Source organism: Vulpes lagopus, chromosome 5 (assembly GCF_018345385.1).
Source record: "Vulpes lagopus strain Blue_001 chromosome 5, ASM1834538v1, whole genome shotgun sequence".
NCBI classification, from domain to species: Eukaryota; Metazoa; Chordata; class Mammalia; order Carnivora; family Canidae; genus Vulpes; species Vulpes lagopus.
Genome location: NC_054828.1, coordinates 83,663,999 through 83,685,499, shown reverse-complemented (window position 1 = coordinate 83,685,499; position 21,501 = coordinate 83,663,999). Strand labels below are relative to the sequence as shown.

At 35.2% G+C, this 21,501-nt stretch overlaps 1 protein-coding gene across 3 annotated transcripts in view; it reads left to right on the top strand.

Moving 5' to 3' along the window:
- The window catches only part of EXOC6B (exocyst complex component 6B), a 620,952-nt gene that overhangs the window by 274,538 nt on the left and 324,913 nt on the right, over nt 1–21,501 (top strand). The gene's annotated exons all lie outside the window — the stretch shown is intronic.

Below are 21,501 nucleotides of genomic sequence, written 5' to 3'. Positions count from 1 at the left end.
GGGCCTGATAGTTATATTTGAGGCTTTGTGGGCCACAGGGTCTCTGCACGACCACTCAAATTATACTTCAAAAGTAGCCAGACACCATATATAAATGAATGAGTGTGGTTGTATTCCAATAAAACTTTATTTACATAATTAATAATGGGATAGATTTGACCCATGGGCTATGGTTTGCTGATCCCTGTCCTAGATTGAATCTTGTATTTGAGTGAAGATATGCTATAAGGGACATTTTTTTTGGGTCCATTGACAATACTGGAATATGGACAGTAGATTAGGAAAATGTTAAATTTTCTGAAATTTATAACTATTGTGTTGTTGGAGAAATTATTCTCATTCTCAGGGAATGCACAATGAACCATTTAGGAGTAAAGAGATCTGCTGTATATAACATGGTTATATACTAAGGAATGACTAAGGAAAAAAATATTTAGAGAGCCAGTGATAAAGGAGTTGGGGCAAAATATTGACAGTGGGTAAATCTGAGTAAATAGCACATAGGTATTTCTTCATACTATTCTTATAATTTTCCTGTAAATTGGAATGATTTCCAAATTAAAAAAAAGGCTTAAAGAGTATGTGTGTTGGTGTATGTGAATTTATATGTATACCCATAGCCCAGAGAGAGGAAAAAATATAAAAAAAAATTTGTAGCTCCTTTATTCCTTCTTGATAGATACCTACAGAAAAAAAAGAGAGATTAACCAAAACGTGAATTGGAAATGAAAATCTGTGATTGATGTAACAAGGGAAGCCAGCAGACATCATCCTTGGCCTAATCTTAATGCACTTAGTTACCAAAGCGGCTATAGTCTAGGGGCCAGAGGTTTTAGTGCGGTCTGAAAATGATGGTGGGAGCCACATTTTCCAGACTGCGAAACACAGGGTACCTTGTTTAGTCAGCACAGTTTAGGTCAAATGTGGTTATGAAAAACAGATGAATTCTGGTGATCAAGTTGTACTTTGACAAATATTCCATTGTTTGAACATGCAGTAATTTCTGAAAAATGCGAAGCAGCCTGGACTGCAGAGATTGAGTTCTCTCTTCTCAACTCCCTTGCCTGCTCTCAAAGGTCTTGTCGTCGTGGGGAGTAGAAATAACAGGGCAGAAGAAGTATGTTAGATCTTCCCCTCCCCTCTTCTTATTCTTCCTCTTTTTTTCTCCCCCCTTGGCTCTACTGGCAAATCCAGCAGTTCTAAGCAGGCTGTTTTGTCAGCTGGAGGTCTCGCTCTACTCTGGGCTTTAGGGACAGCCTTAGTGTTTCAGTTTTGTGGATAGTGGGGTCTTCTCGTGAATTAGATACTTTGGGCTTATCCCATGAATAGGAAAATGGTACTTGAGGTTTAATGAGACATTGTTATATTTCACGGGCTCCTCTGGCCATGACCTGAGAATCATTATTTCATCTAATGTCTACTCCCACCTCACAAGGCTCATCCATGGAACTTTGTCCCTATAACTGAAGAACTATAGTAATAGCACAGCAGGTCAGAGATGCTTGAAGTTGGGGACTCACAAAGAGTCATGTCCTCTTTTAGTGATTTATTTTTCCACTTATATTCTTGTGTTGTTTGTCATGTTTGTTGTTGCTGCTTCAGGATTTTGTCTCACTTTCTTCACTTTGTTCATTCATCCATTCAATAAATATTGCATGCTTATTATATGCAGAACATATGGTCCATCCTTCAGCCTTTGGCTAGAATCTACAGAGATTCTAGTTGATCAACATCCAGTTGATGTTGACTTGTGCTATTTAATAAGCCACTAGCCACATGCGGCTTTTGAGCATATGAAACAAGGAGAGCCCTAAAAGAGATGTGCTGTAAGTATAAAATACACACCAGATTTCAAAGGCTTGGTACAAAAAAAAGAATGTAAGATATTTTACATCATCTTTTTTCACTTGTCTACTGTGACTTCTAGAGAATTTTAAAATTGCAGTGTGGCTCACATTTGTGGCTTGCATTATATTTTTATGAAACATTGCTATTCATCAAATATGAAATAATATATATAAACCTTGAGTATTCCCCCCTCTCTTATCATGAAGTGATTCTGTTCATTTCTAGTATTAGTATGCTTTTATGTTTTTATTTATTTATTTTTTAAGTTTTAAATAGGCTCCATACCCACCGTAGGGCCCAATGTGGGGCTTGAACTCATGACCTTTGATCGGGACCTGGTCTGAGATTAAGAGTCAGTCACTTGACTGACTGAGCCACCAGGTGCCCCTAGTATTAGTATGTTTAACATTTTCTGTGAAAGAATGTCAGCCATGATTATTACTCTTTTTTTTTCCAGTTTTTATGATGGTCAGTACATCTTAAAAATACCAATTCTTGTCCAATTGTCAAATTCTTGACATTTCTGAATAAATTTGGAACCTTGGTGAATATCTCTGGGCAACCAGATTCATTAATAACAAGCTGACATTTGTAAAAGTGATTAGCGTGACCCACAAGTCTTAATGGTAGTATTTTCATGAATTCTGGTAGAACTTTTATATTTACTACCAAACTGTTAAGGTAAGTCTCTATTGTCTGCTTTCCTTCCTTCCTTCCTTCCTTCCTTCCTTCCTTCCTTCCTTCCTTCCTTCCTTCCCTCTTTTTTAACTATTTTAGCTGCAGGGAAGTAATATCATGGTGACTGCATAATATAATGAGTTATAAAATATGAAAGAAAAATTCACCTTTAATCTTGAACATTTAGTCATTTATAAAATTATAAATCAGTACAAAATTATGTAAAAAATGTTCAATACTTATTTGTGAAAATTACCTTTTGTTGCTGAAGTCTACAGTGCACTCTGCTCTGAGGAGATTGGACTGGGAAGATTTTTTTGATGGCTGCCTGGCTGTGTCTTTTGGAAATGTTGGTTCTTTCATGCCCTGGGAAGGCTGCCAAGACATAAGTATTGCAGTGCCCTACAGATGGATTTATTTTTTAGAAGCTTGAAGCTAAATCTTCTTGTATATATTACAATGTATGTATACCAGTGTTGGACCTCTGCAAATGATTGTGGCAGTCTTAACATCTTTTGTCGTCATAGTTGCATGGTTCAGATTTAGTTTGTCTTTCATTAGGTAGGTCATATTTGGTATTAGTGGTATGTATGAATTTGGGAAAGTTTTTAATCTAAGTCTCAACCATGGTATAGATAATTTTCAGGGCTGTAGGGGCTTCTGTGACTTGAGGCCCCAGTGGGGAGCACTCCTGATGAGGAACAAAGCTATAGGCAACTCTCAGGGAGGGGACAACAAATAGACTTTCTGCTGTAGAACTGTTTAAGGAGGAGGTAGTAGGATGGTTTTTAGCCAAGAAGAATCCTATACATGTAGATGAGTCCAGTTCCATAAAGGGAAGTATCATTCTGTTTTCTCTTTTTATTCTTTTCCCTTCTTCCCCTCCTCCTCCACCTCCTCCTTCTCCTTTTAAATTTTTGGTTGTTGTTAAGTAGTATTGACACACTTTTGCAATAGCCTTGTTAGGGGAAAGCCTCCTCAGTCTGAGAATATTGTTTCTACTATGTCTTATACATTGAGGAGAGACAAGTATGAGGTATATTATTACATTTAAGAGAAGTTGATATAGATATGAAATGACTACCAATATAAATGGAAATTTCTTAATTTGGCAAAGGGCAGCTCTAAACAATTCCTAGCAAAGATCATACTTAATGAGTAAACTATAGAAAGATTCCTAACAAATCAGGAAGAACACAAAGACAAATACTTGAAGGTGCCTACCACCACCCATTGTGTTCCTTATTCCTAAAGTCCTAGGCCAAGGGAAAAAAAAAGTAAAATGGAAAGAAGATAGATTTTAAAAATTGTACAATAAGGCCTTTATTATAAAAATTTCAAAATACTATTAGAAGACATTTAGGAAGTACTGGATAAATGAAGAGAGACATACTCTTTGAATAGGATGTCTACACATTGTAAAATTGACAATTTTTCCCTGATTTAATTTGTAAAATCCATGAAATTAAAGCAAATCCAATAGGAAGTTTGTGGTAACTTGGCAACCCTTTTTCTAATTTATCCAAGTTGCTGTGACGTAGAAGCTAGTGGCTTACTGTGAAGACGAGGCCACATTACAATGGCCCCACAAGAAGCTCCTCTATATTTCCTAGGAAAACATTTATGAGGGTATTGATTTTGGTATTGTTTCTGGTAGAAAATAGTGGAAGCAATCTAGGTATTCATCACTGGGGGACTGATGAGTAAAATCGGCGTTTGCATATGATTGAGTGTAATATGCAACATATACCAAGCTTTTTAAAATGAATAACAGTAGTTACATATAACAATATATAAAGGTTTCAGAAATATAGTGCTGGGGGATCAAAGTAAGAAATAATACAATTGATAGCTCAATGTCATTTATATAAGTTAAACCCACAAAATACCACTATCTATACTTCAAAGGTACATCTTTATATGAATATAAAATAAATATACAATAAATATAAATATAAAAGTTTCATTTAAATGACATCTTCTATATACTAGAGTGGGTACCTGTGTTGATAAGGGGGATGAGATTAGGAATGAGGCATAAAAGAAAATAAAAATGTATAATATTATATATTTCAACAGTGTATCTTGAGCTAGGGTAGTGTTATAAAATCAAGTCTTTGCAAGTGATGCTCTAATAAAATGCTCTAAACTCTTTCTACTCGAATGTGATGGTATCAGAGAAATCCCATTAGGATTTGTCAAAAGGCTTCTGGGAATTTCCTCTAGCACCACCTCTACCCTTGAAATCTAAGTGGAATTGTCACAAAACACATGTGGAAGGTTTTATGTATTTCATCTTTCTCTTTTGTGCTACTTGAAAGCCTGTATTTCTTTTTAAGATCATTGATGTGCAAGCCATACAAAATAGAAAAGAATTTGATGCTTATAGCAAGGAGTCTGTACACAACTAGTATCCATAAAGTGAATTTTAGTCACTGTACATTTTTTAAAGTCACTGTACCACTCTTTCAAAGAAAAACAACTATATATAAAAAAAGAAGTAAAGCTGTATTCATTCAACAAATATTTATTGCAGATACATTTTTTTTAATTCTCTGTGGGCAGGTTTCTGTGGGCAGGTTTCAAACCAATTAGCATTCTAGACTCTGAAGAAGTGCATCAGGAATTTCTTGCTTGAAAAAACAGAGTTCCTTGCTGAAGGTCTCAGCACCCTGTAAGCATGAAAGACATTGAAATGGTTCTTGTTCTTAAAGAGGGAAAGAGATGTCAGTGATATGATTAGCAAGTGTTTTATTTTCATTTGAAGTTTTTCATCTGTGGTCAATGAGTGAAACACATTTCTTCATTAAAACAATTTTTTTTTCATTAAAACAACTTTGATGGAAGTTTCCTGAAACTGCATTAGGCTGTCTACTTCCCCTGAAGTTTAGCATGACTTAGTCTTAGAAGTTTGATTTGAAGGAGGAGACAGTTTCAGAGAGAAACCTTCACCCATTCTTGGAGAAGGGGAAAAAAAGGTACCTCTGACAGGTTATGGGACTAGACAGCAAAACCTGCATTGGGAAAGAGGAATGTAATAAGGATAACATGAGCTGGTATCAGACAAAGTTTTCTTGCTCTCAGTGAACTTTGTAACTTTGGCTTTCAGTTTGCTTACAAGGATAAGAAAATGTACTTTTTTTGAGAAGAATAAATGAGATACTAAGACTTTTTATAAAGCACATAGTAGATATAGGGATTGCTCTCTCTATATTCTGTGTGATAAATGTTTCTTCTTAAGCATGTATAAACTTGCCTCTTCTACTTCCTCAAATCTTTATTTTAAAAAAGATCTTATAGATTTATCAGAGAGAGAGAACGAGCAGGAAGGAGAAGCAGAGGGAGATGGACAGGGGAGAAACAGACTCTCCACTAAGCAGAGAGCCTGACCTAGGGCTCAATCCCAGGAGCCTGAGATCATGAGCCAAAAGCAGATGCTTAACTGACTGAGCCATCCAGGTGCCCCTATCTCCTCAAATCTTAAATCCAACCCTTATCTCATCAAGCTTCTTAGGAGAGGTTTATTTTTACAGAGTATGCAGTTAAAATATGATCTTTAAAAGAAAATTTTACTATATTTTTAAGACCCAAAGCATAGATTATTTCAGTTTCCATTCTCTGTTTTCAGTATAATTAAAAATATTTGTTTCCTTGCAGTTTTTGTGAAATATCCTTTATGAAAATGGCAAGCACAGGTGATGCTGCTTAATTTTTAGTGCTATATTTACCTCCTCTTCAAATAGGTCATGAAAGTACAAAAAACAGAAAAGGATCAGACCGTAAGCCTCATTAGAAGGAAGGGTAGTTTTGTCTTTTTTTTCTCAGACAGTATTAGGTATAGCCTGAAGCTGTTTTATAGTCAACATATCAAACTGCTGAGTCCTTTCAAGTTTAGAGGTTTCATGGTTTTTTTTTTTCCACAGCATTTTCACACGCACTTCATCTTACTTAAGCCTCAAGATACCAGTCTGACATAGGCAGGTTTTGTAGTGAGCATCTTATATTGACATGGTAGTTGAGGAAATTGAGATTCAGTGAGATTAATTGATCTGTCTGATGGAACACAGAGCCAGTGATTGGCCAATCCAGGAGCTAAGTCTGATTTTGTGATTTGTATTTGAACACTTCTTTTCACTTTCCTGTATCATTAATGTTTCTGTTGTAGTAAGGAAAATAATTTTTTCCATAATGATGCATTCTGAAAGAGTTACAAAAAAGTAAACACGTTGGCATTGTTTTGCATTAATTTCTGGTCTTTGAAGTTTGAGGAGAAAGAACTGTTTATAAAATTTGTTTTTTTAAGATTTTATTTGTTTGACAGAGAGAAAGCATGCGCATGTAAGCAGGGATGGGGGACAGAGGGAGAGGGAGAAGCAGACTCCCCACTGAGCAGGCACCCCGATATGGGGCTCCATACCAGGACCCTGAGATCACGACCTGAGCCGAAGGCAGAAGCTTAACTGACTGAGCCACCCAGGTTCCCCTGTTTATAAAGTTTTTAATTAAGAAAGTAAAGTTCTTGGTGGCTTCTGGAAAAAAAAAATAATTTAAAAATAAGAGTCATGCCCTACCTTCAAATACTGTTTAAGGCAAGTACCTGGAGAAAGACAGTCACACAAACCACATTGGTTTGGCTTAGAAAAATGCCTGCAGTGAAGAGAGAAGATGGGCAAAGTCTGTTTCATAGTTTGTCCCTTAGGTTGAGAGTGTTGCCTTATGAGGAGTTCTAATAATGTGTTAGTGTCGTCATTCCAGGTCTTTTTAGGCTTGTCAGTGTTCTGTTACTGCCATGTAAAATTTCAGCCTTGCTGGGACAGCTCTCTACAATTCATCCTAAAGGTTTATTTTCAATTAGAAATTACCCTGTGCCCCCTCCCTGCTCTTTACTTAGACGTGGCTTGGGAAAATTGCGAGGGGAGGGGCAGGTGCTAATACTGCTATTTTAAAAGGATCCCTGCCAATGCTAAGTTAGGCAGCGCCAAACTTATTCTGGATTAGTCTTTGGGTAGATCATCCTCCCTTGACTTGCCAAATAGCCCTTCATAAAGCCAGGTTATTGTCAGTTTGTTCCAGGATCAGACTTCATCTGGGCCCTCCCATTCAGAAAAGAGCAAAACTTTCCCTTCTTTCCAGGCATAACATTAATACTCTTTTAAGGAAGACCTTCAGATATTTGTCTGTTTCAAAGATCTTTTGTTATGTTTCTGCTGTACAGGGTGTCTTCTGTTGCCTGGAATCATCCCCCACAATTATTGTAGAGTTGCATAGTTGGCATTCGCAGGGAGAAGTCATCAGATAGCCAGGCACCTTGTCTGCAGGCAGAAGTGGTAGATGACAGTGTCAACAAATTATTAGTTTTATGGTCATCTTTCTGCTACCAGGACGATGGGTTCCTTTCTAGGTGCCAGCACTGTTACTTCTAACCACTTCTATTCTCACCTACCCACTTCAGAGAGAGCACTTCCTTTTTCTTTCTCTCTTCTTGTGTTCTTTATCTTGGCATCTGGTAGTTTCTATACGAATCATTCCGCCATTGTCTGCTCTTGCTCTTTCTGCAACTTAGCTGGTAAGATCAGTTAACAGACACTGTAATGCCTTTAATAAAAGGGAACTAAGGAAATATCTTATGTTTTTTCCCCTTAAATGTCATTGTTCCCTGTTTTAAAAAAAGAGAAAAATTTGAAGAAACCAACTTACAATTCTACCATAATATTGGTCTCCTTTTTCTTGTTTATTCTTTGGGCATATTTGAAATACTTTTTATAAAAATTTAATTATACTGTGTGTATTTCTTTATGATTTTTATTTGCTTCTCCTATTAACAAATACCATATCACAAATATCTATTTATATCAAATGTAGACCCAAAATTATTATTTCCTCTAAGTTTAGTTATTCCAGTTAATTAGAATTAATCATGTAATCAATCTGTCATTTTTCCCATGTGTTTTTAAAGTTGCATATATTAAAATGTGTGCAAATTTTAATTGTGTAACTTAATGGGTTTTAACATATGTATACACTTTTGTAGTTCTCACCCAGATCTGGAAATAGAACATTTCCATCTCCCAAGGAAGTTTCTTCTTGCCCCTTTTTAGTTGTTACTAGCCTTCTTCTCCCACAGAGTAAACTTCTCTGATTTTTATCATCATAGATTAGTTTTGCCTGTTCTTGAACTTCATATACAGCTAATCATATAACATATTCTCTTTTGTGTCTAGCTGGTTTTCCTCAACATAATGTTTTTGAGATTCATGGATGTTGTTGCATGCATTGGTAATTTGTTCCTTTTTATTGTGGGGTAGTTTTTCATTTTATGGATATTGATGGACATTTGGGTTGTTTCTAGTTTGGGGCTTATAATGAATGAATCAAGCTACTGTGACATTCTTTTACAAGTATTTTTTAATGGGCCAGATGCTCTTTTCTGGAGAAAATATCTAGGACTGGAATATTCTAGATGTCTTTTGTTATTGATTCCTACATTTCCATTGAAGTCAGATAATATACCCTATAGACTTCAACACTAAAATCTACGGAGATTTTCCTTATAGTTTAGCATATAGTGTAATTTGGTAAATGTTCAATGTGCTTGAAAAGAATGTATATTCTGCACTTGATAGAGTATCTATAGTATGATAATTTGATTTGCCAATACTTTCTAATTTGGTTCTAACAGTATGTAGAGAATATATTTAAGATAATTATATTATAAATTGAGAAGGGTAAATAAAGACATAAAGGGAAGTATGGTTTCTATAGTTACCTGGGACTAGTGAAATGACAGTATCAGTAGCCAATGATAAGTTATGTATATATAAAATGTAATACCTGGAGTAACCACCTAAAATGTTGTATAAAGATATATACTCCAAAACACTCTAGATAAAAAAAATGGAATTCTAAATAATATTCAAGTAACTCACAGAAAGGTAGTAGAAAGAAAAAAAAATCTGGAAACAAGGAGAATCAATATAAAAACAAAAAAGCAAACCAAAACTAAAATGACAGACATAAGACTAAACATATAAATAATTTCACTGAATGCAAATTATCTGACTACGCTAATGAAAAGACAGATATTGGCGGAGTGGATTAAGAAACATGACCCAACTATCTGCTGTCTGTAAGAAAATCATTTCAAATATTTAGGCAGACTGAGAATAAAAAGGATGAGCATAAAAGGACATGATGTGAACATTGATCAAACAAAAGTGGAATTGACAGTATTAATATCAATGAAGTAGACATTAGAACAAAAGAAATTACCAGAGGACAAAGGTACATTATATTAAGAAGATCTATAATCCCAGATGAGTACACCCCCAAACAACTGCTAAATTATGAAGCCAAAATTTTTAGAACTAAAAGGAGAAACAGACAGATTCACAATTAAAGTTGGGGACCTCAAGCCCCTTTCTCAACAATTGATGGAACAACTAGACTGAGAATCATCGAGGATATAGAACTCAGCAGCACCATCAACCAACAAAATAGTGGACATTTATAGAATACTGGGCACAAAGCATCAGGATACAGTTTCTTTTCAAGTGTCCACAAAACATGTATTAAGTTAGACCACATCCTCGGCCATAAAATAGCCTCAACAATATTTGAAATCATATATAGACTTCAGTGAAATCAGACTAGAAATCAGTAATAGAAATATAACAGGAAAGTCTCCAAACACTTTGAAACTAAATAACGCACTTCTATACAATAGAGGGTTGAAGAGGAAGTCTCAAGGAGATAAAAATATATATTGAACTGAATGAAAATGAAAATTTGCCGCATCTAAAGCAGTGTTGAGAGGAAAATTTATAGCACTAACTTACATGAATTAGAAAAAGAGAAGTCTCAAATCAATAATGTAAGTTCTCACCTCAAAAACCTAGAAAAAGAAAGACAAAAAATAAACCCAAAGCAAGCAGAATAACGGAAATAAGAGCAGAAATCAGTGCAACTTTGAAAAGAAGAAAACAATCAGGAAAAATCAAAGAAAGGGCTGGCTTTTTTAAAGGATTGATAAAATGGATGAATCTCTAGATTCGACAAACTGATAAAGAAAAAAAGAAAGAAGAAACAGATTACCTATACAGGAATAAAACAAGGGCTAGCAAGGATATATTGATATAGACACTACAAATATTAAAAAGATAGTAAGGGAATATGGTGAACAGCTTTACAGACATACATTTGAGAACTTATAAACTGGCCAATTCTTTGAAAAATGCAAACTGCCACAGTTCACCTAATATGAAGTTGATAGAATAACCCTGTAACTATGAAGGAAACTGAGTTCATAATTTAAAAACACCTCTCCTAAATCTCCAGACCCAGACAGTTTCATTAGAGAATTCTACAAAACAGTTATAGAAGAATTAACACCAATTCAATGTAGTCTCTTCCATAATATGGAAGTAAAAGGAGCACTTTTGAAGTCATTTTATGAAGGTAAATAGTACTCTGATGCCAAAACTAAACAAAGATAATACAAAAATTAAAAATACAGACTGTATCCCTCATAAATATAGTGTAAAATTTCTTAACAAAATATTACTAAGCAGAATTTAGTAATTTAAAAGAATATACGGCCAAGTAAGGTTGATTTATGGTATGTAAAGCTGGTTGAATATTTAAAACTCAAGCAATGTAATTTACCACATTAACAGGCTAAAGAAAAATCACATAATTATATCAATTGATGTAGAAAACACATTTGACAAAATTAAAGCCCATTCATGATTTAAAAAAACCTAACTAAACCTTTCTCAAATGATAAAGAATATATGCAAAAACCTACAACTAACTTTATACCTAATGGTGAAAGACTGTCTTCCCCCTAAGATCAGGAACAAAGCAAGGATGTCTGCTCTCAGGGACACCTCGGTGGCTCAGCGGTTGAGCGTCTGCCTTTGGCTCCGGGCGTGATCCTGGTGTCTTGGGATCGAGCCGCACATCAGGTTTCCTGCAGGGAGCCTGCTTCTCCCTCTGCCTGTGTCTCTGCCTCTCTCTGTGTGTCTCTCATGAGTAAATAAATAAAATCTTTTAAAAAATGGATGTCTGCTGTCACCACTCTTATTCAACATAGTATTCTATGTTGAATAGACATTCAATGACAGAATAGACATTCTGGTCAGTACAGTAAGACTGGGAAAAGCAATAAAGGACATACAAAGTGGAAAGGAAGAAATATAACTGTACCCATTTGTAAATAACATGATTATTCCTGATGAAAACCCCAAAGAATTAAGATAAAACCACCTATTACTAATAAGTGAATATAGCAGGGTGGTAGATATAAGATATAAAAAAACCAATTGTATTCCTATAATACTAGAAATTAACATATAGTTACGAAAATGAAACATAGAGTGTAATTTATGATACTTCAAAAAAGACATGCTTAAGTGTAAATTTTTAAAAAAATGTATGGGACTCATGCTGAAAACTATAAAATATAAAATGCTGATGGATAAAATCAATAAAGATGTAAAAAATAGAAGGCCATTGTATGGATTGGAAAACTCAACATAGTAAAGACTAATTTTTCCCAAGTTGATATACAGATTTAGTGAAATCCTGTCAAAATCCCAATAAGGGGTGCCTAAGTGGCTCAGTCAATTAAGCGTCCGAATCTTGATTTCGGCTCAGGTCATGATCTCTGGGTTGCGAGATTAAGCCCCACGTCGGGCTCCATGCTGGGCATGGAGTTTGCTTAAGATTCTTTCTTTCCCCCTCCAGTTTTCCCTTTCTTCCCTAAAAAAAAAAAAAAAAAAAAAAAAAAAAAAAAAATTCTAATAAGATTTTTGTTCATATGGACCAGCTTATTCGAAAATTGGATGGAAAGGCAAAGGAATTAGAGTAACTAAAACAATTTTGAAAAGAATAGTAGGGATGCCTTGGGTGGCTGGGATGCCTGGGTGGCTCAGTGGTTTAGCGCCTGCCTTTGGCTCAGGGCATGATCCCAGAGTCCCAGGATCAAGTCCCACATCAGGCTTCCTGCATGAGCCTGCTTCTCCCTATGCCCATGTTTCTGCCTCTCTCTCTGTGTGTGTCTCTTGTGAATAAATAAAATCTTTTTTAAAAAAGAGAAAAGAATAATAAAGCTGGAAAAATCAATATACTCAGTTTTAAGAGTTATTATATGGTTACAGTAGTCAAGACTGTGTGGTATTGGCAGAGGTATGGACAAATCAATGGAAAGGAGTAGAGAATCCAGAGATAGGATAGACCCAAAAAAGTATTTTCCAAAATTGTGAATGCAATTCAACAAATGGGTGCTGGAACAATTGGACGTACATAGTAAAAAAAAAAAAAAGTGAATCTTGAGCTGTTTCTTACATTTTAAACAAAAACTAACTCAAAATGGATCTTGGCTTAAATGTAAAATGTAAAACTAAAACATTTAGGAAAAATTAAAGAAGAAAATCCTAGAATCTAGGAGGTGGCAAAGAGTACTTAAATTATATTCCAACAATGCTTACCATAGAAGAAAAAACTTGATAAAATTGGACCTCATCAAAACAGAACACTTTCACCCTGCAAAATACCCTTTAGGAAGGTAAAAAGACAAGGGCAGAGTGGGAGAAAATATCTGTAAGCCACATATCTAACAAAGGAGTAGCATGTAGAATACACAAAGGCTTTTTAAAACTCAACAGTTTAAAACCAAACAAGCCAGTTAGAATATAGGCAAAAGACATGAAGAAACATTCGCCGAGGCAGACATACAGATGGCAAATAAACACATGAAAAGATGCTCAGCATCATTAGTCATTAGAGGAATTCAAATTAAAGCCACAATGAGCGATCACTGCTCTCCTGTCAGTGTCAGTGATGATACCAAATGGCAGTGAGGATGCTGGTGGGAATGTAAAGTGGTGCAGTCAGTCACTCTGGAAAAACAGTTTGGCAGTTTCTTAAAAAGCTAAGTGTGTAATTACCATACAACCCACCAATTGCACTCCTAGGCTTTTATCCCAGAGAAATGAAAATTTAGTTCAGGTATTTGCTGTACATGAAAGTTGATAGCAGCTTTATTCGTAACAGCCCCAAACTGGAAGCAACCCTGATGTCCTTCAATAGTTGAATGGTTAAACGAACTGTGGTACATTTATACCTTCCCATGGAATATTACTCAGCAATATAAAGGAAAGAATTATTGAGAGAGGCAACAACATGGATGAATCTCAAGAGATTTATGCTGAGTGAAATAAGCTGATCGCAAAAGGTTATGTTCTATAAAATTCCATCTTATGTAACATTCTTAAAGTGACAAAATTGTAGAAATGGAGAATAGATTAGTGCTTACCAAAAGTTAAGTAGGAGATAGGGATGGAGGAAAGTGAGTATGGCTACACGAAGGAGACTTTGGGGTATCTTTGTAGTTTTGGAAATGTGGACCTTGATTGTGTCAATGTCAATATCCTGGTTGTGATATACTACTATACTTTTCTAAAATGTTTACAATTGGAGGAATTGGGTTAAAAACACATAGGATCTGTCTCTATTATAACTATATAAATCTATAATTCTATCATAATAACAAGTTTAGAAAATTGGCCTGAAGCAAATTTTATGCAATTTTTAGTTTCCTTTTTTCTCTTAATCTGTATTATTTTCTTTTTTTAAGCTTAATTTTTATCCGCTTTGTTTTTAAATATTCTGCTTGTTTTTTTTGGACATCTGAAGTTCAGTATGATAGATTTCCATATTCTTAGATTGTGAATTTGTCTGTTTCTTTATAGTATCTGTTAATGGGGAGGAAAGCATAGATTTATTTATACAAAATTTCCCCAATCCTCATTTAACTATATAAAGCACTATTTTTTTTTCTGGGTTTGTGGCAAATTTGATTTTGAAACGTAGAGAGCAGCCATGTGTCTTTAATAAAATAGCTATTACATACATTTATATATCATAAAAATAATGTATATAGCTCTTTCAATTTATAAAGTACTTCAACTGAACTTCAGATTTTTTTCCTTTTCGTGGCATTGACTTCCTTTATGTACATGAGAAGTCACTTAAAATCTATATGCCTAGTTCTTTTTATATAAAATCTTACACCATACCTTCTGTTAGGCCAGGACTTCCATTGTGAGGACAATTAATGGTGTCTTCATTGTCTTCATCTCCATGGAGTGATGATGTATAACCACTGTGACATGATGGTATTATTTTCATTTACAGTTTTAGCTGCCACATTTTCCTATTAGCTCTTTAGTGATTGTTCAGAGGCCCTTTTCATTTTGGCAACATGACACAGATTAAGAGATTTGTCTGGGAGATTTTTAACTTCCAAATTATGCAGCACCTTAGCAGTTTAAAAGATTGACAGGTGTGAGTTAGAAAAGACTTTCCTTAAAAATTGGCAAGTGTGAAATTGGGCAGTTGAATAGTATCGTTGGAACACTACCAACTTTGGGAATTGTTTTTTGGAGAAAATGCAGACAACCTCATTATCTCACTCTAATTAAAGGAATGAGCCTCCTTGCTTGTCACGTGTAGGCCCAATTCTGTAAGAATTTTTGGTGTTTCATTGTTAGACAATTAATTTGGTTTACTTCTTTGCTCACATGTTCTTTACAGTGTCTGGTGCTATAAAGGTACCACTCAATAAAATGATGGGACTTGGGGGGGGTAGAATTTAAATTATAGTGTCTTAAAAAATAGTAAAAAAAACCCTTACATTTCAATTATTTTATTTTAGAAGCTATATCACATATTAAAATTTACTTGCTAATTGTCTACAAATTGATTGAATCATATTATAATCTATAACTAGCACATTATGGTACACAGTTATATGCAGGTAATTTTAGTTTGGGTTTTTTCTAACAAAAAGGACACTTATCTTAAAAGTGAAATCCAAATCTTGTCCTGATCAATTATCTTAATCATGGAGGAAGTCTGGGTTTTTGTTCTAACCAGGTAGGTAGGTTGTAATTTTAAGCAGTTTGGTTTGCTAAGCATGATTAAGACACCATTCCCTTTGAGGTTTACCCTTTCGCTTCTGAGGTACAGCTGTTTATCATCTTGGGTCAAAGGTTATAAAAAGTAGTCATCAATTAAAGCTTTATTGGTTGTAATTGGTAATGCTATGAAAGGAGCCAGCCAAACTGAATCTGATAATAAAAGACTCTTTGTTAGAATATTTAATAAATTAACACTCTCTCTTGGAAGGGGGAAGCTAATTACAAAGCCCAAGATTGTTAATCATAATGTTTACTTTCTTCAAAAGCACAGACTCAACTACTCCATAATCATTAGACATCAGATTTCTTTCTTTTTCTTTTTTTTTTAAATCCTGCAGACTCTGTCATTCCCGGAGGGGATGTTCTTTTCTATGGCTCAGGCTTGGGATATGGTAGAAGGAGGAAATGCCAAGACAAACATAAGTTATAAGGGCCATCTTAAAAATAAACAGGACTCTGTTAGAACGTCAGACTGCCTTTGCTGTCTTCACAAAGGGTCAAAAGTTTATGTAGATTTATTTTGTAGGCTAATGAATGAAATCAAGAAGTCAGGCATTCAGAAAGTAATGTTTTTGTTTTTTGGGGTTTATTTTTATTTTTATTTTTGTAATAATAAATTATCTTCCAGAGCTATTATCCTATCTCTGTATATAGTGGGGATTTTTTTGAGGTGTTTTGACAGTTTTGTGGCTTTTGAATTCTAGACATTTTCAAAGCTCTAATACATATGGATGGGACTGTGACACATACCACCTCGACTCTTGAGTGACCTTGCCATGGGAACTCTCTGAATGGGCTTTTACATCTGGGAATCGAATGTTTCTAGATTTAAGCAATAGGGGGCATCTTGGGTTTGTTCTTTACACATGTTTCTGTAGTCTGATCTTTAGGGCAGTTCTAATGAAAGAAAATCCTGCTTTGGGCCTGCTGTGCAAATTAGCCATATGGCGAAGTGTAATATCCCGCTGAACGTCATTATGGGGCCCTATGAAAAGTGCTCCCCTTTTCACATGGAAGCAAATTAAAATGGCCCTTTCAGGTTTTTGGTTTTTTTAAAACTCTGAATAAACCTGTCTTCACTTGGATGCCGGGACAGTTGAAAGGGAGTTCTCCAGCTGCAGTCAGGGTGGTGAAATTACAGGCTTTGCCCAAGACCAAATGGAAATATTGCTTCCTGTAGGCAAAGCCGGAAGAACAATGGTGCGTGCTTCCCTCCTTCCATTTCCCTCCTTTGTTCTTTGTCTACTTGTCCTTTGCTGCTTCTTAATCCAAGGGTTAATTTTCTGTTACTGTGGTGGATGGGAAGGACTCAACCCACTCTTCAGTAGACCCCATATCAATCTACCGGGGAAGGCCCACTAGATGAAGAGCTGTTTAGCCAAGTAGCACACTCAATGTTTAATGAAGATGGGGCTATCCTATTTTATCTGTTGTTTAGACATATTACCCATATGAAATAGTGTTATCTCACCATAAGTTTTTATTTTTCTTCCACAAAACTAGACATATAGATGCCACTAATGTTTGGAGGCATGGGGCTCAGTAACTGTATGAAAAAGTCAGAGTGTCTGTGTGCATGGTATACATCGTCACCCTTTATGAAGAAAAAAGAACTCCATGGAAAGGTCTTTCACGTGGTCTTCCCTTTACCTCCAGCTCAAGAGTAAGGATCACATGATCCTAATTTATTGATTACTGGTGTACATTTATAAACTGACAGCAGCTAAAATTTGACTTTGAGCTTTGTTAGCAATAAATTTTACCACTTTTACAGACAAAAACAAAAAGTCTCACTCATTTGCCCACACTGAGTGTCAATACTGTGTGTGTTTCCTATGTTTATATCCAGACAAGGCCTAGACACATGGGAAATTCAAAGTTATCACTTATGTTCCTGTTTTTATTTTTAAACATATATTGAAAGCCCACGTTAGTTGTAGCATTTGTATGATGACAATGTATAGTATGTGTTTGAAGAAAGAAAGTTCGCACAGTATTGTGCAATAAGAGTGGATCATACTAAATTATGTTTGAGAAAATATTTTTGCATGCAAAATGAAGAGTGAAAAAAGTATGCACAATATGATCCTATTTAGGTGTATATGTACATATGTGAGTATGTGAAATATCTATTTAGGATAGAAAAACATCTGTAAGGTAGGACGCTAAAAAGTAAATAGTAGTTCTCTCCAGGCAGTGGGGTTGTGAATGACTTTTATTTTCTTCCTTTGCCTTATCTTTATTGTCTGGCTATTCTAAAAGTTACATATTTTACTTTTGTAATTAGTAATTTAAAAAGACACAATATTAAAAACACAGCTAAAAGCAAAAGATAAGACAAAACAAAACAAAAACCCCAAAATAAGAAACAGCTAAACAACTATTTTCAGCATAGAGAGGAGAAGTTGGTGATTTCCTGATTAATTCTAGTGCTAGGATTAACGATTAGACTTAAGAAATTGGCAGTGGCTTTTGGACATTTGACCATTAGCACCCTTCTCCAATTTTATCAATGATATAATATTTAAATTAAATATGAATTTAGAAAAGGAAGCACCCAGTGAATTGAAGAAGAGGTCAATAGAACCTGGGGAATATTTCTTTCTCTTGTTTTAGCATTAAGTAAAAATAGAATATGTTCTGTGGTCATTTAGCTCTTCTTATGTAGTTGCTCATCAGTGAGTGAGAAGAAATTTGTTGTGGAGAATTCTTTATAATAATATAAACTCCTGCATTTCAGTTAAATTTCAGATGGAATATATATAAACTTAACAGAAAAAATTGAGCAAAGTCTTGTTAAGCCTTTCTTGACTTCTACTAAAATTCTTTAGATGCATCAAAGTCTAAAAACTTACAACACCATTGTTAAAGAAGACTTATAATTAACATTACAATGTCTGAATTTGAATAAAATTTTCTCCAACTATAAGGCTGATGAATGGATTGAAAAACCTAGTTATTGATTGATGTGTGTTTTGCTGCTTGCTATAATCAGAGCAAACCTTAAAAGTCAGAAGATGCCTTTATGCCTTTTCCACTCTGTGTTATCTGGCTTGAAAATACAATCCCGAATTTATGAATACATTGGCTGCCTACCCCTGTATTGTATAGATTCTCCTTTATAAGGCTGCTAGCATGTGGGGTGAGGGGGAAAGTGGGACTTGTGGTGGCAGGACATTTTTCCTATGCTGGAGAATACTCAATAGTGCTGTACAAGAGCACGGATAGGAAGACCCTATATTATTGTGGTTGCTATTTACTTAAGAAGTTCAGAGCATTAAACACTAGGCAATATGTGGTAGGAGAATGTTCGGCCATATTTTATGTAAATCTTCGAGGCCAGTTGCTTGCTAGACACTGAACTCAGATTGTGGATTTACTCTGAAACAGCTTTGGACCTGGGCGCATCAACCTGCTATGAATTCCTGCTTCTATAAAGATATTAGATCTATAGCCAGATGACTGGTGAGTGGGCCAAGGCAAACCACAAAACAATCCTGGAAGAAAATACTGGTCCAAAAAGAGCTCCTATTGTTCAAAACAGAGCAATTGAGAAAATGAAACAATACAAAACAAAATATGAGATCTGCAAAAACATCCTGAATAAAATGGGATAAGGGACATCATTCTAAAAATTCAAAGGAAACATGATTGATTCTAGGAATGATTTTCTACAGGAGCCAAGAGAAAATTTTAGAAAATTGTTTGGCATGAAGAAGGCATAACTTCTATGAAACAGGAACAAAAATCTTGAAAATAATAAATGGAGGTGGAACAACAGCAGAATGAGATGAATAGGAATAATTACAAAGAAGTGATTATTGCTATTTAGGAGATAAAGAGAAAATATAAAAATGGAACCTTGAAAGAAAATATTGATTAATATTTTATTAATACTTTTAATCATTTATTCAAACAAATGTATATTGAGTGACATTTATCCTAGCCATTGCTCTAAGGGCTGGAAACACAACAATAAATAAGACAAACAAGAAACTTCTTCTTGTGGGGCTTGCATCCTAATGAGAAGAGATAAACAATAAACAAACAACATAATGTCATATGAAGTTTATGCTATGCAAAGAATTAAAAGAAGGCTATGTATTAGGTATACTTTCCTTTAAAAATAAAAAGATTTTATTTATTTATTTTAGAGAGAGAGAGCAAGCCCATGTGAGCCCAGGGCTTGGGGTGAGGGGTGTGAAGAGGGAAAAAAATCCAAGCTGTCTCCACACTGAGTGCAGATGAACATGGAGTCTGAGGTGGGTTCCACATTGGGTGTGAGGGTGGGGGGTGAAGGCTGCAACCTGGGGCTGGATCTCATAAACCTGAGATCATGACCCTAAGAAACCAAGAGGTTGCCACTTAACTGACTGAGCCACCTAGGTATCCCACAAAACTTTCCATTTTCAACTCAGTAGTGGTAAAGTCTTCTCTAAATAGGTGACATTTAAAGTTATATTTTAATTGCAGGAAAGAGGCGATTCCTAATTGTTGGTGTCGCTTAAGGTTTTTGTGCTAGGTCTTTTTGTACTTAATTATACAGATACTCCTTAGATTATCTCATTTTCCTAGGCTTAGATTACCATCTTTCTACCATTGATTCTTGATTCTGAAAACTATTCTCTTTAGCTTAGCCCTTTCACCTGAGCTATAGACCCAAATATGCTAGGCCTGCTCCCTAACACTTATCACTTGGAAGTCACAAACTGAACATGTTCATTACAGAGGTCATTTTCATCAGTCTGCTCAAGTACAATCAGTTCTTGTTACTCATGTTGGTTATATTTTATAAAGTCACTGTAAACACTGAGTTATGAATACTGAATCATTGCTGCTATGGTAAGGTTCCAGTGACCTTCTGCCTACAACATTTCATCAGCCAGACAATTCGTAACCCTGTTTTATGTGTGTTTCTCTTTAAGGATATCTTATTTAATCTATATTGTTGGCTCATTAACATTGAATTCATGGCCAACAGCACTATAACTCATTCCCAAATAAAGCTTATCTAAATATGTTTCTTCTGTAAGGCACATCTTGTCTTCTTGAGCTTAAGAACACTGGACAGAACTTCAATACTATGTTTAGGGGCCATTTTAAATCGCAAAGTCACCAACAGGAAACACAAAAATGCAAGACCTCCAGGTGGCCAAAAGGTACATGAAAAGGTGCTCAACATCACTCATCATCAAGGATATGCAAATCAAAACCACAATGAGATATGACCTCGAAGTTGTTAGAATGACTGTTATCAAAAAGACAAGAACTAACAAGTGTTGGTGAGGTTGTTGAGAAAGTGGAACCTTTGTTGTCTGTTGATGGGAGTGTAAACTGGTGTAGCCACTAAGGAAAATAGGTTTCTCAAAAAATTACAAATAGAACTACCATATATTCCAGCAATTTCTGGGTCTTTATCTGAAGGAAATGAAAACACTAACTGAAAAAGATATGTGCACCCCTATGTTCATTGTGGCATTATTTACAACAGCCAAGACAGAAACAGTCTAAATGTTCCTTGACGGATGAATGGATAAAGAACATGTGGGATCTGCATATACAAAGGAGTATTATTCAGCTATAAAAAGGAATGAAATCTTGCCATTTGTGACAACATGGCTGGACCTTCAGGGCATTCTACTAAGTGAAATATGTCAGACACAGATAAATACTGTATGATCTCATCTATATATGGAATCTAAACAAACAAAAACCCAACTGAACTCATAGATAGATTGGTAGTTGCCAAAAGTGACGGATGGGGGAATTGGGTGAAAGTGATGAAAAGGAATAGTCTTTTGCTTACAAAATAAGTAAATCCTGGGGACAAAATATACAGCATGGTGACTGTAGCTAATAATACGTTATTGGATAATTGAAATTTTCTAAGAGAGTAGATCTTAAAAGTTCTTTTCATAAGGGAAAGAAATAGTATGTGGTGATAGGTGTAAATTAGACTTATGGTGATGATCATTTTGCAATATGTGTAAATACT